We start from the raw sequence: 13,273 nt of genomic DNA on the forward strand, positions 1-13,273 counted from the left end.
CCCAAATCTCATGTAAAATTTTAGTTCCCAGTGTTGGAGTTTGGGCCTGGTGGGAAGTGCCTGGATCATGGAGGTGTTTGTCCTAAATGCTTTCACACCATCCCCTTGGTGCTGTTTTTGTGATCATGAACGAGTTGCTGTGAGGGCTGTTTGTTTTAAAGTGTGTGGCATCTTCCCCTTCTCTTTCTTGCTCCTGCTCTGTCCCTGTAAGATGTGATTACTTCTGCTTTTCTTTCCACCATGATAGTAAGCTTCCTGAGGCCTCCTCGGAAGCAGAACCCACCATGCTTCCCCTACGGCCTTACAGCCTGCAGAACTGTGATCCAATTAAACCTCTTTTTTTGGGTAAAGAAAAATAGCATTTCTATTTAGCTAATACAAGAGATTTAACTGCATCTCTGATCTCCACGGGATAGAAGACAGTAGCCTCTTCTCAGTCATTTCACAGCTTCATTGCAGGAAGTGAAAGAAGTTCAGTGTGGCCAGAACACATAGAATGAGCAAAAAGAAGTGTGTTGAGGGATACTTCCAGAAATAGAAGTAGAAGACAATTTGTAATGTTTCTAGTATACCCTTTACCTGAAAGCAATAAAAATCCATTCAAGAATTATGCAGTGAGGTAGTATATAAATTATAGCAGTACATAAATTAGGGTTGACTGCAAGTGAAAAGGTAACCTCAATAAAACAAGAAACCAGAGTACTTTCATCTGTTTCTTCACTATCCTCAATACATAACTTCTACCCATTTAGTCTAAAGTGGTTTCTGAAGTTCCAGCCATTAGGTCTGCATCACACTGGCAGTAAGAAGAATTTCTCTAAGGAATTAGAAATCCCTCCTTTTAAGGATTATTTCTTGAAGTTCAAATACCACTTCTTACATCCTGTGGGTTGAAAATTAATCACTAGTGGAAGTAAAGTAAAAGAGTAAGGATTTTGTTCTGAGAGGCCATAAGCTAAAAGTAATAAGATCTGAAAATTACTGGAATTGATTGACATATGAAGGCACACAACTAGAAGTTTTATAACTATAATAGAACCATTTCATTAGATCCAGTCCTGGATATTATAGCCATCATTCCTGCCTCTAATATACATTAGTATCTTAACCTAAATACCTGATGCCTGAAGATATGATTGAGTGGAGATTACTTTTTCAGTCATATATTAAGAAATATAGTTTGCCACTAGAGAATGTTTTTACTTTCCAATCTGTCCAATACTTTAGAAAGTTGAAAATATTTGGAAGAAAACAAGTAAAATATTAGTAACTCCCATCCTATGTCCCGGTTTCTCTGTAATAACTAAACACACATATCTGACCAATTTTCTTCCTTCCTCCCTCCTTCATTTTTCTTTCCTTTCTTTGTTTTTTCCTTCCTCTATTCTTTCCTTTCTTTCCTTCTTTCTTTTCTTTTATTTCTTTCCTTCCTTTCTTTTTTCCTACTTCCTTCCTTTGTTTCTCCCTTCCTTCCTTTACTTCTCTTTTTCCTTCCCTCCTTTCCTTCCTTGTTTTCTTCTTTCCTTCTTCCCCATCCCCTCCTCCTCTACCGTCCCTTTCCTTTCATGCATTGCATACCCAGGTAGATGTAGGAAATTGTCCCACAAATTGTAAGTTGATGTTATCTATCAACTACAATATTATCTATGCAGGTAAAATAGAAATTTATCTTCACACAGTGTTTATAGTGGACTTGTTAACACTTGAATTCACCTCAACTGGTGAATAAATAAACAAATGGTGGTACATTCACACAGTGCAAAAGAACTCAATAATAAAAAAGAAAAAACTGTACACAAACAAAACCTTGAAGAATTTGCAAACATAAAAAGCTAAGAGGAAGATGTCAGATGCAAAAATCTATATACTGAAACAGCTATGTATATAAGATTCCAAAACAGACACAACTACAGGAAGAGCCCTAGATCAGGGGATGCCAAGACTAGGAGTTAGGAGAGAATATGAATACAAAGGGTTAGGATGAAAGTACAGAGATGTTCTTTATCTTGATTGTGACGGTGGTCCTGTGACTATACATGTTCGTCAAAAATTGCAGAACTTCACATACACCAAAAGTATACATTTTAAAGTATGAAAATTATATCTTAAAAATCTGAAAAATGTTTATAGGACACATTGTTTTCATTTGATGAATGACTCAAAAATACAGCAATAGATGACTTATCAGGAAAACCTGCCTTAAAATATCTCAAATCTTGAAATTTCTAAATTTCTGTAGAATGTTTCATCAGAATGGCACTCACTGGCCAGACATGGTGGCTCACTCCTGTAATCCCAACATTTTGGGAGGCCAAGGCAGATCGTGAGGTCAGAAGTTGGAGACCAGCTTGGCCAATATGGTGAAACCCTGTCTCTACAGGGTTTTGTATGTTTGTAAACATACAAAAATTATCCGGGCCTGGTGTTGTTCACCTGTAGTCCCAGCTACTCAGGAGGCTGAGGCAAGAGAATCACCTAAACCCAGAAGATGGAGGTTTCAATGAACTGGGATTGTGCTACTGACTCCAGCCTGGGCAACAGAGCAAGACTCTGTCTCATAAAACAAAACAAAACAAAAACAAACAAACAAACCCCCCAAAAAACAAACACATGCACACACAAAAAAGAATGGCACTCCCTGAATTGTTGACATAACCCTTGAGAGGAAATCAGTGATGCTTTTGTGAAAGAAGTCAAGATGAATTTAAGAGAAGCAGTAAGCAGTATTATAAGAAAAAACAGGCCGGGCACCATGGCTCACGCCTGTAATCCCAGCACTTTGGGAGGCTGAGGTGGGTGGATCACAAGGTCAAGAGATTGAGACCATCCTGGCTAACATGGTGAAACCCCATCTCTATTAAAAATACAAAAAATTATCTGGGTGTGGTGGCGGGGGCCTGTAGTCCCAGCTAGTCAGGAAGCTGAGGCAGGAGAATGGCTTGAACCCAAGAGGCAGAGCTTGCAGTGAGCTGAGATTGCGTCACTGCACTCCAGCCTGGGCGATAGAGTGAGAATCCATCTCAAAACAAACAAACAAACAAAAATATATACACACACACACACACACACACATATATGTAATTAGAGCCTGAAGCAATAGAGGGAACTTTTCTTGTGAGTGCTTTTCAGCCACTGAAATCAACCCTATAGTCCCACAGACAGTTTTTTTCCTGGATAAACATGGACATGGACTGCTCTGGCCTTGAAACTTGAGACTTACTTTGTTTTATCTGTGTTTCTTCTTCAGAAAAGGAACCCTAGGCCTCTCAAAATGTATCAAAGAACTGAAAATCATCAGATCATAGCATCCAGACAAGGAGACTTCAGGCCCCTCATTCATCACAATTGCTTCCTTACCCCTCCTGAGTTCCTGTTTCCTCACACAGAAGTGCATTTCTTCTCTGCTATATAAACCCCTGATTTTAATCAGTCAGGGAGATGGATTTGAGTCTGATTGATCTTCCATCTCGTTGACTGCAGCACCTGATTTAAAGCCTTTTCCCAGGGGCAATGCTTGTTGTCTTAGTGATTGGCTTTCCTTGTGGTGAGTAGCAAGACCTAGACTGAACCCCTCACATTTCAGTAACATCATGATTTAGCTCAAGTGTTTTACACTCCAGAAGCTACAGACTTAAAACAATGTATGCTGTGGAGAAAGTTATGAATGTGTATCCTATTTAGAAATTGGTGGAGCCAGGCCTGACTAATCACCCTTGGGCTGGCAGTTGGATGCCAGTCTGGTGGCCCCTGCTCATGCAGTGATTTCTGGCAGAGGTGGTGAGGGTCACACCCACTGCTGGATAGTGCGAGTCAGGGGCAGCCTGGACTGATGCCATGGCATTTCTGCTTGCTAAAGATTCCTACCTGCAGAGCCTGGCCAGGAAGATCTGCTCCCAGCCAGCCCGGAGCCACAGGAGGGTACGTGGGCTAGCAAAACTCAAGGCTCAGAAACTGTAGGGCCCCAAAAGAAGAAAAGGAAGAAAACACACATAAAATTTCCAGAAGTGAAACGATAAGGCTGCTGAGCACAAGGCCTAGTCCCAGTGTGTCCAGAATTGGTGGGTTCTTGGTCTTGCTGACTTCAAGAATGAAGCTGCAGACTCTAGTGGTGAGTGTTACAGTTCTCAAGGAAGGTGTGTCTGGAGTTTGTGCCTTCAGATGTTCAGATGTGTGTGGAGTTCCTTCTGGTTGGTTCATGATCTCACTGACTTCAGGAGTGAAGCTGCAGACCTTGGCAGTGAGTATTACAGCTCTTAAAGGCAGCGTGTCTGGAGTTGTTCTTTCCTCCCATCCAGAGTTGTTTGTCCCTCCCGGTGGGTTCGTGGACTTGCTGGCTTCACAGTGAGTGAAGCTGCAGACCTTCGGAGTGAGTGATACAGCTCATAGAGGTGGCACAGACCTAGAGTAAGCAGTAGCAAGATTTATTGCGAAGAGTGAAAGAATAAAACTTCCAAAGCATGGAAGGGGACCTGAGCAGATTGCCGCTGCTGGCTCAGGCAGCCTGCCTTTATTCCCTTATCTGACCCCACCCACATCCTGCTGATTGGCCCATTTTACAGAGAGCTGACTGGTCCGTTTTGACAGGGTGCTGACTGGTGTGCTTACAATCCCTGGGCTAGACACAGAATGCTGATTGGTGTATTTGCAATCCTCTAGCTAGATGTTAAAGTTCTCCAAGTCCCCACTAGATTAGCTAGACACAGAGCACTGATTGGTGCTTTTACAAACCTTGAGCTAGACACAGGGTGCTTATTGGTGCATTTACAAACCTTGAGCTAGACACAGAGTGCTGATTGGTGCATTTGCAATCCTTTAGCTAGGCAGAAAAGTTCTCCAAGTCCCTACCCAACACAGGAGCCCAGCTGGCTTCACCTAGTGGATCCCATGCTGGGGCCGTGGGTGGAGCTGTCTGCCAGTCCCACATCATGCCCTTGCACTCTTCAGCCCTTGGGCGGTTGATGGGACAGGGTGCCGTGGAGCAGGGGCTGTGCCCAGCAGAGAGGCTCAGGCCACACAGGAGCCCACTGTGGGGGTTGCTCAGGCATGCTGGGCTGCAGGTCCCAAGCCCTGCCTGTGGGGAGGTGGCTGAGGCCTGGTGATAATTCAAATGTGGTGTGGGTGGGCTGGCAGTGCTAGGGTACCTGGCACACCCTCCACAGCCTCTGGCCTGGGTGCTAAGCCTCTCACTACCCAAGGCCAGAGGCACTGGCTGGCCACTCCAAGTGAAGGGCCCACTGAGTCTGCACCCACCCAGAACTCGCACTGGCCCACAAGGGCCATGCACAGCCTCGGTTCCTGCTCACACCTCTCCCTCCACACCTCCCTGCAGAGGGAGCCACCTCCGGCCTTGGCCAGTCCAGAGAGGGGCTCCCACAGTGCAGCAGTGGGCTGAAGGCCTCCTCAAACATGGCTAGAGTGGATGCCAATGCCGAGGAGGCGGCAAGAGCAAGTGAGAACTGCTAGCATGCTTTCACCTCTCAATACCCCCTCTAAACAGGACACCCCAACTGCTGTTGGGAATTTGACCGACGACCACTCTAGGTACTTCCTACTGGATAGGGGTGATGAAGGGGCCCTGCATTTGTAGTGTCCTCCAGAGGGGAGCTCTCTAGGCCAGTGGAAGTGCCACTGGGTCAGTCCTGGGGTCCTCAGTAGAAGTTGTTAGTTGAACACATTTGCGGTACCATTTGTAAGACCATCTGTAGCTTGATGGACTCAATTCTAAAGTAAATAAATTTAACAAGGAGGTTAAAAATACAGGGTCCAAAGGTGAGTAACAGCAAGATGGCTGCCATGGGACCTAGAAAGGGGAGAAGCCATGTTGCTTAACTCCAGAGGTTGGTATAAGAATTTGAAAGGCGTTGTCTGATTTCAGAAGCCTTTTCCTGTAAACACCAGGCAGCATCTTGCACTATCCCTGACTGGTTAGTGTAAAAACAACACTCTTCCCCTAAGAAGGTGCAGAGTCCTCCTTTCTCAGCAGTAAGGAGGTCTAGGCCTCAGTGGTTTTGGAGAGTCACTGCTGCCAAAGAATCTGTTTGGGATTGTAGAGTAAGGATAGATTAAGTTATTTCTTGCAAACTGTCTGAAAAATCCTTTGAGTGTGTGGTAGTAGGATAATGAAGTAGATAAACTGGCTATTCCAGTTCGTATAGCAGTAACTATTCCTAACCCTACAAGTAGGGGTACTAGTTTTATGGCTCTGCGCTGATGGACTTGAGCTTTTAGGGGTACTGATAGGGTCTGATTTCCTGGGGCAATGTTAAAGACTAAGGTGCTGATGCCAGTCCAGTTAGTGGGGAAATATAGGTTGACATTCCACATAAGAAGAATATACCTTGGCTGGGTAGGCAGAACTTTACCCTGACTTTTAAAGGAATAGGGCACAGTGTTTTTTTTCTCTACTAGTTCCATCTCTCTTTCTTTCTCTTTGACTTCTTCTTTGTTTCTTCCTCTCTTTCTGACTCTCTCTTTGACTTTCTGTGTCTGTTTTCTCCTCTCTCTTTCTCTGTCTTTCTCTTTCTCTCTTTCCTTCTTGCTGATCTTTCCCTGTCTCTGGCAGCCACTTATGCTGCTGTTCTCTCCTCTCCTTTCCATTTTCATGGCTTTGGCAGTGGAAGACTTCCACCTCCTTGGGTTTTTGCATTGAGTGCAATAACTCCATAATTTCCTTGTTGTATTTAATGGGGGTTCCCCCAGAGGTTAGGTACTCCCTTTCTTTCCATGTTGCAGTATGGGCAGGTAGGATTAGATAAGCATACTTGCTATCTGTATATGCATTTATTCTTTTTCCCCTTTCTAGTACTAAGGCTCTGGTAAGTGCCACTAGTTTTGCCACCTGGGCACTGGTCCCTGGGGGAAGAGGCTTACTTTCAAGTATGGTTACCTCAATAGCTATGGGCTAACCTGCCCTTCATATCTGATTGTTCACAAATGAGCTTCCATTGATATATAGGTTAAGATCAGGATTAGCTAAGGGGAGTTCTAATAGATCATCTCGGGCAGCATAAGTCTGGACTATAATTTGTTAGCAGTCATGCTCCATTGGTTCCCCATTCTCTGAGAGAAAAGTGGCAGGGTTTATGGTCATGCACATTTGAAGCACTGGTCCCTCAAGGAGTAGTGCCTGGTATCTAAATAGGTGGTTGTCTGATAGCCATAAACTTCCTTTGACACCTATTGTGACATTTACATCATGGGTAGTCCAGACAGTGAGATCCTTTCCCTGTATTATCTTGATAGCCTCTGACACTAAGATAGCCACCACAACTACCCTTAAACAGTGAGGACAGCCTTTTGCTACTACATCAATTTCCTTACTTAGGTATGCCACTGGTTGTGGGGTTGTCCCATGAGCCTAAGGGAGGACTCCAAGAGCTATCCCTGCTCTCTCTGTGATGTATAAAGGGAAGTTTTGTCCTGTGGGAAGGCTTAAAGCTACAGCTTGTCCTTGTACTAGGACCTGCTTTAAGGTTTTCAAGACTGTTTCTGCCTCTGGTTCCCATTCTACTAGATGAGCATTTGCCCTCAGAGTTTCCTTGATTAGCATATAGAGGGGCATGGCTAACCTGCTGTACCCTGGGATCCATAGTCAGCAAAAGCCAGTGATTCCAAGGAACCCCTGCAACTGTTTTAACGTCTTAGGGTGAGGATAAGCCAGTATGGGCTGTATTCATTCCTTGCTGAGGGCCTTGGTCCCTCTGGCTATGATTAAGCCTAGATATTTGACCTGCTATAGGCAAATCTGGGCCATTAGCCTAGACACCTTTTATCCTTGATTAGCTAGAAAGTTCAAGAGATCTAGAGTAGCCTGCTGGGACAAGGCTTGCAAACTGGTAGCCAAAATAAATCATCCACATACTGAAGGACCACAGTGCCTGGATTTGAAATTGGCCTAGATCTTGAGCCAGTGCCTGACCAAACAGGCGAAGGCTATCCCTAAACCCTTGGGGCAAGACTGTCCACATAACTTGGGACATGTGGTCTGTGGTATCCTCAAAGGCAAAGAGAAATTGGGAGTCAGAGTGCAGGGGAATACAGAAGAAGGTATGCTTGAGGTCCAGAACCATGAACCATTCTGCTTCCTCTGGTATTTGAGAGAGCAGGATATAGGGTTGGGTACAACTTGATATAGAGAAATTACTGCCTCGTTGATGAGTCTAAGAGTTTGTCATAGTCTCCACTGACTGTTCAATTTTTCTACACATAGAATTGGGGTGTTGCAGGGATTGCTGCATTTCCTTACTAAGCCTTGAGCTTTTAAATGTTTAACAATATCCTATAATCCTTTATGAGCTGCAGTCCTTAAGGGATATTGCCTTGATAAGCAAAAGTGGTGGGGCCTTTGAGCCTGATTTGGACTGGGCAGGCATTTTTTGCCCTTCCAAATTGTCCTTCCAAAGCCCAGACTTCAGGGTTGATTCCCTCCTCAAGTAGGGGATAACAAATGGGTAACTTGTTCCCCATATTCATGTAGATAATAGCTTCAGCCTTGGCTAATATATCCCTCCTTAATAAGAGTGTCGGACTTTCAGGCATAACAAGAAAGGCATGTGAAAAGAGTAAAGTCTCCCAAATACAACTGAGGAGATGGGAGAAATACCTGGTCATGTGCTGTCCCAGGAGCCCTCAGATGGTAACAGACCTTGAGGACAGTCATCGAGGACAGGAGATTAACACTGAGAAGGCCATGCCAGTGTGTCCAGCAGGAAGTCAGTTTCCTGGCCCTCAATGGTTACACATACCTGGGGCTCAGTGAGGGTGATGACATGACCTGGTGCTTGCCCCAGGCACCCCCATTCCTGTTGTTGGTTGGGGATTTCTGACCCAGAGAATCTTCATCCTCTGGGGCAGTGCACCTTCCAGTGACTGCTTTGGAATACTCAACATGGACCTGGTGGCAGCTTGTTTCTCATTGGACAATCTTTTTTAAAGTGTCCTTGCAAATCACACTGGTAACAAGCCATACCAGGTGATTGGCCTGTTCCATTTTCTGTCCTCTCTGAACCACCAAGGTTTGTCTGTCTGAGGGCCATGACTAAGCCTGCAGACTTTCTCTGATCTCAGTTCTCCTTTTGGGCCTGTTCCTCTTGGTCCCTATTATAGAATACCAAGGTTGCCAGGTTTAATAATGCCTCTAGATTTTCTTCAGGGCCCAGGGCTTTCTTTTGGAGCTTTCTCCTGATATTTGCAGCTGATTGGGTAATAAATTTATCTTTTAGAATCAACTGACCCTCATTCAAGTGATTTGGGTGACAGGGGAGTATGTGTTCTTAAGGCCTCCCATATTTGTCTGAGGAAGGCAGGATTTTCTTCCTTTCCATGAGCTATGGTGGACATCATTGTATAATTCATGGGCTTTTTCCTGATTCTCCTTAGTCCTTCTAGAACACAGATGTTTACTACCCCAGTCTCTACGATCTGAGTCAAGGTCCCAGTGGGGATCTATACTGGGGATGGCTTCCTGACCAATAGGGAATTTGTCCCTTTCTTCAGCTGTCATTCTATCATTTACTTGAGTAAGACACCAGGTATCTCCAAACTCTCAGGCTGCAGCTAAAGCTGCATTTCTTTTCATTCTTTTCATTCTTTTCATTTTCAGGGTTTGATCTAACAGTAGCATGACATCTCTCCAAGTGAGGTCAAAGGTTTGCCCTAGACCCTTTAGGACACAGATGTACCTATCAGCATCATCTGAAAACTTCTTCAGGTCTGCCTTGATCTGCCTGAAATCATAGAGGGAGAAAGAGACATGTACCCAGCTTGGGCCAAATTCCCTTCACCCTACAGCTTGAAGGGGACATAACTGATAGCCTGGGGGTGGGGGGTGGTTGTGGTCCTTTGTAGATTCCTTTGCTTATTTCCTTCTGGGTGGGGGAGATTAGAGGAGGCTTATTGTTAATAGGAAGGGGAGCTATAGAGAGGCTAGGATACGGGCGTAAGCTGAGATCCTCTTGTGGGATGTAAATTGCAAGCTTTGCATAGTTTTGTATTCTCCTTCAATGAAAAGAAAGCTTAGACATAAGGTATTTCACTCCAGTTGCCTTCCCTTTTACAGAAAAGGTCATGCTGCAGGATAGTATTGTAATTTGTTCTTCCCTCAGGTGGTCATTTTTCCCCATCACAGAGAGAATATTGGGGCCAGGCCATAGTGCAGAAAAAAAATGAGCCACCCCTTTTTCAGGGTTTGTGGGTTAAATTTGTCTCAACGGCTTAGGATGCACTTTAAAGGTGAGCCTGTTGATGCCTGAGGGTTTCCCATATGAAAGACAAAACCACCCATGGTTTTGATTTGTTTTGTTTCTCTCCCTGCCCAAGAACCCACAACGGTCCCTGGAACTTGCTGATCAGAATAGTTGTGCTCACCAATGCAGCAGCAGAAACACTAGTTTTCCTCCCAGAACACAAGGAGGACTGAGGAAGGTCAGATTTAGTGGCCCTTACCAACACACTCTTAAAAACCTGCAACCCTGCCTGTCCTCCTAGACCACCAAGAGGACAAAGAAAGTCGGATGAAGTGGCCCTTACCAATGCATTCTCAAAAACCTGTTAGAGTCTTAAGCATTCTCCTGTTAGTAGTGGGACTTTACTCCTGTCCTATAAAGATGTAATGCCCCAAAAATGAAGTGGAGGGCCTTAACCTGACGGAGGGAAGGGATCTCCAGGGTTGGAAGAGTGACACCTTTTGTGCTCACTTGTATGAATAGTAAGGATAGAATTTCTGAGGCTCCCCATATCCTAGCTTCAGGAATAGTTTTGTTAGGCCTGTTAGCCTGAGGAGGGATCCTAAAATTCCAGATAGTCCCCCTATGATGGGGCTTTGGGCAAAAATGATGTCTTTCTGATCAGTGAGCCAGGGTGCCTAAAGAAATAACAGAGTCCTGGAGTTTATACTAGAAGTCATTCTTATAGGAGAAACTAGAAAATCACCAGAGACAGGGAGTGATTTTTAGAAGTAGGACTAGCCTTGGAGAAGAGAGGCAAGATGAAGTTTGTCTGCAAAACTTCTTTAGGACCCAGGAGGCAAGGGTCAGGATAGATTAGATAGATGGGTGAGTCTCACTTGGGTGACATGCCTTTGAGAGTTCCGCTCATGGCCGCAGGGTTAACCAACTTGTTGTCAGGACCCCAGAGCTGAATGGCTTTCCCCTCTGTTGACCCTGGGCTCAGCCTAGAAGCACGGGAAAAGTGGAAGCTGGTTCCAGGCAAACCAATGCTCCCAACTCTGAAGAGTCAGGGGTTGTTAGAGAGCTCTTTCCAAGAAAGCCTGACACCCATGTCTTTAGTCCAGCGGCTCTCAGTAGTTGCTTTTAACTGGCTGACAGTTTCCCAGTATTTAGCTACCAAATTCTAAGGAAAAATAGGACAGAATAGCAAGCAAAAGGGGTCCGATGGTACTCACTACTTGATGACAGGTGATAGTCTCACCGCTTGGTGATAGGTGACGGTCTCACCGCTTGGTGATAGGTGACGGTCTCACCACTTGGTGATAGTCTCACCACTTGGTGATAGTCTCTTTGTGGTTGCCAAAATGTGTCTGGAATTGGTGATTTCTTGGTCTCACTTACTTAAAGAATGAAACCATGGACACTTGTGGTGAGTGTTACAGTTCTTAAAGATGGTGTGTCTGGAGTTTCTGCCTTCAGATGTTCAGATGCAACCAGAGTTTCTTCCTTCTGGTGGGTTCCTGGTCTCCCTGACTTCAGGAGTGAAGCTGCAGACCTTGGTGGTGTTACAGCTCTTAAAGGCAGCATGTCTGGAATTGTTCATTCCTCCCATCCAGACTCAGGCATGGTGGGCTGCAGGTCTCAAACCCTGCCCTGCTGGGAGGCGGCTGAGGCCCACAGAGAATTCCAGCACTGAAAGGGCAGGCTGGCAGTGCTGGGAGATGGGCATACACTCTGCAGCTGCTGGCCCGGGTGCTCCGCCGCTTACTGCCTGGGCAGAGGCACTGGCCAGATTCTCCGAGTGCAGCCTGCCAAGCTGGCCCACCCAGAACTCCAGCTGCCCCACTATGGCCTCCCACAGCCTTGGTTCCCACCTGTGCCTCTCCCTCCACACCTCCCTGCAGAGGGAGACGGCCCCAGCCTTGGCCAGTCCAGAGAGGGGCTCCCACAGTGCAGCAGTGGGCTCAAGAGCTCCTCAAGTGCTGCCAGAGTGGACCCAAGGTGGAGAAGGCACCCAGAGTAAGTAAGGGCTGTCAGCATGCTGTCACCTCTCACCAAGTCTCCAGCAGCCTCTTGGACCAGGAAGCCTAAGGCAGCCAAAAAGGAGGCAGTTTCAGCATCCAGCTCTGCAGGGATCCCTACAGATGTCCTGGCCACAGAACTTGAGTCTCTCTCTGGCCTGGATGTTCCGTGACAGTGACTTCATGAGAAGATCCAGGAGGCTTGGGGCCAGGGCAGTGCCAAGGAGCTGTCCCCTGCTGCCCTGGGGTAAAGGCGGTGGAGAAAGAGGGAACGGGACTGGCAAAAGAGGAAGCGAGAGGAGCTGTGGGCAAAATAGAAGGCCAAGAAGGCTAGGAGGCTACGCAGGCCCTGTAGGCAGTCAAGCCAACCTCTGTAGGGGCCGGCAAGAAGCCGCAGGTGCCGACAGGGCTGATCTTCAACAAGGTGTAGGTGAGCGAAGAGGAGTCTGCCAGCAAGGAGCAGCACAGGAAGAAGAGGCAGAGGGTGAAGGGAAAGAAAACTCACACCACTTACAGGCAGGAACTACCTGCAGCTGCTGAAGCATCTGGATGAGCTGAGTGGCCAGGGTGATGGGAAGGCGCTGGAGCTGTAGGACAAGATGAAGTGGACCAAGCTCCTGTACAAGACAGAGGATGCGTTGATCCAGGATGATAATTGCCTGCTACAGGAGGGCCTGAAGCCCAAGGAGAATCACAGAGTCCAGCAGCCAGGCGAGTGGGAAAAGCGCAACTCAGGCATGGTACACAAGATGCATCAGTGCCAGGACCTGCTGGCAGTAGAACCTGCACAGGAAGAAGACGGCCCACATCCGGCCCACATCCGGCCCACATCCGGCCCACATCCAGCGCACATCCGGCCGACATCCAGCGCACATCCAGGGGACATCCAGTGCACATCCAGGGGACATCTAGCGCACCTGCTGAGGGCCCACAAGAGCTGTATCCTGCCGCAGGACCTGGACCTCGGAGGCCTAGCAGGAGTGCCTGGCCCGCCCGGGCCTGTGCCTGGGCCTTTTCCACGTGGGGCTGCCATCTTCCATCTTGTGAGGCTCCAGGGGACCCTCTGAGTCCTTGATGGTGGCTATT

The 13,273-nt window shown here is 46.5% G+C and overlaps 1 pseudogene; it reads left to right on the top strand.

Moving 5' to 3' along the window:
- Positions 1 to 3,834: 3,834 nt before the first annotated feature.
- Positions 3,835 to 12,600, top strand: LOC129025653 (surfeit locus protein 6-like; annotated as a pseudogene).
- The last annotated feature ends 673 nt before the right edge of the window (positions 12,601 to 13,273 follow it).

The sequence above is a fragment of the Pongo pygmaeus genome, chromosome Y (assembly GCF_028885625.2).
Source record: "Pongo pygmaeus isolate AG05252 chromosome Y, NHGRI_mPonPyg2-v2.0_pri, whole genome shotgun sequence".
In the NCBI taxonomy this organism is placed as follows: Eukaryota; Metazoa; Chordata; class Mammalia; order Primates; family Hominidae; genus Pongo; species Pongo pygmaeus.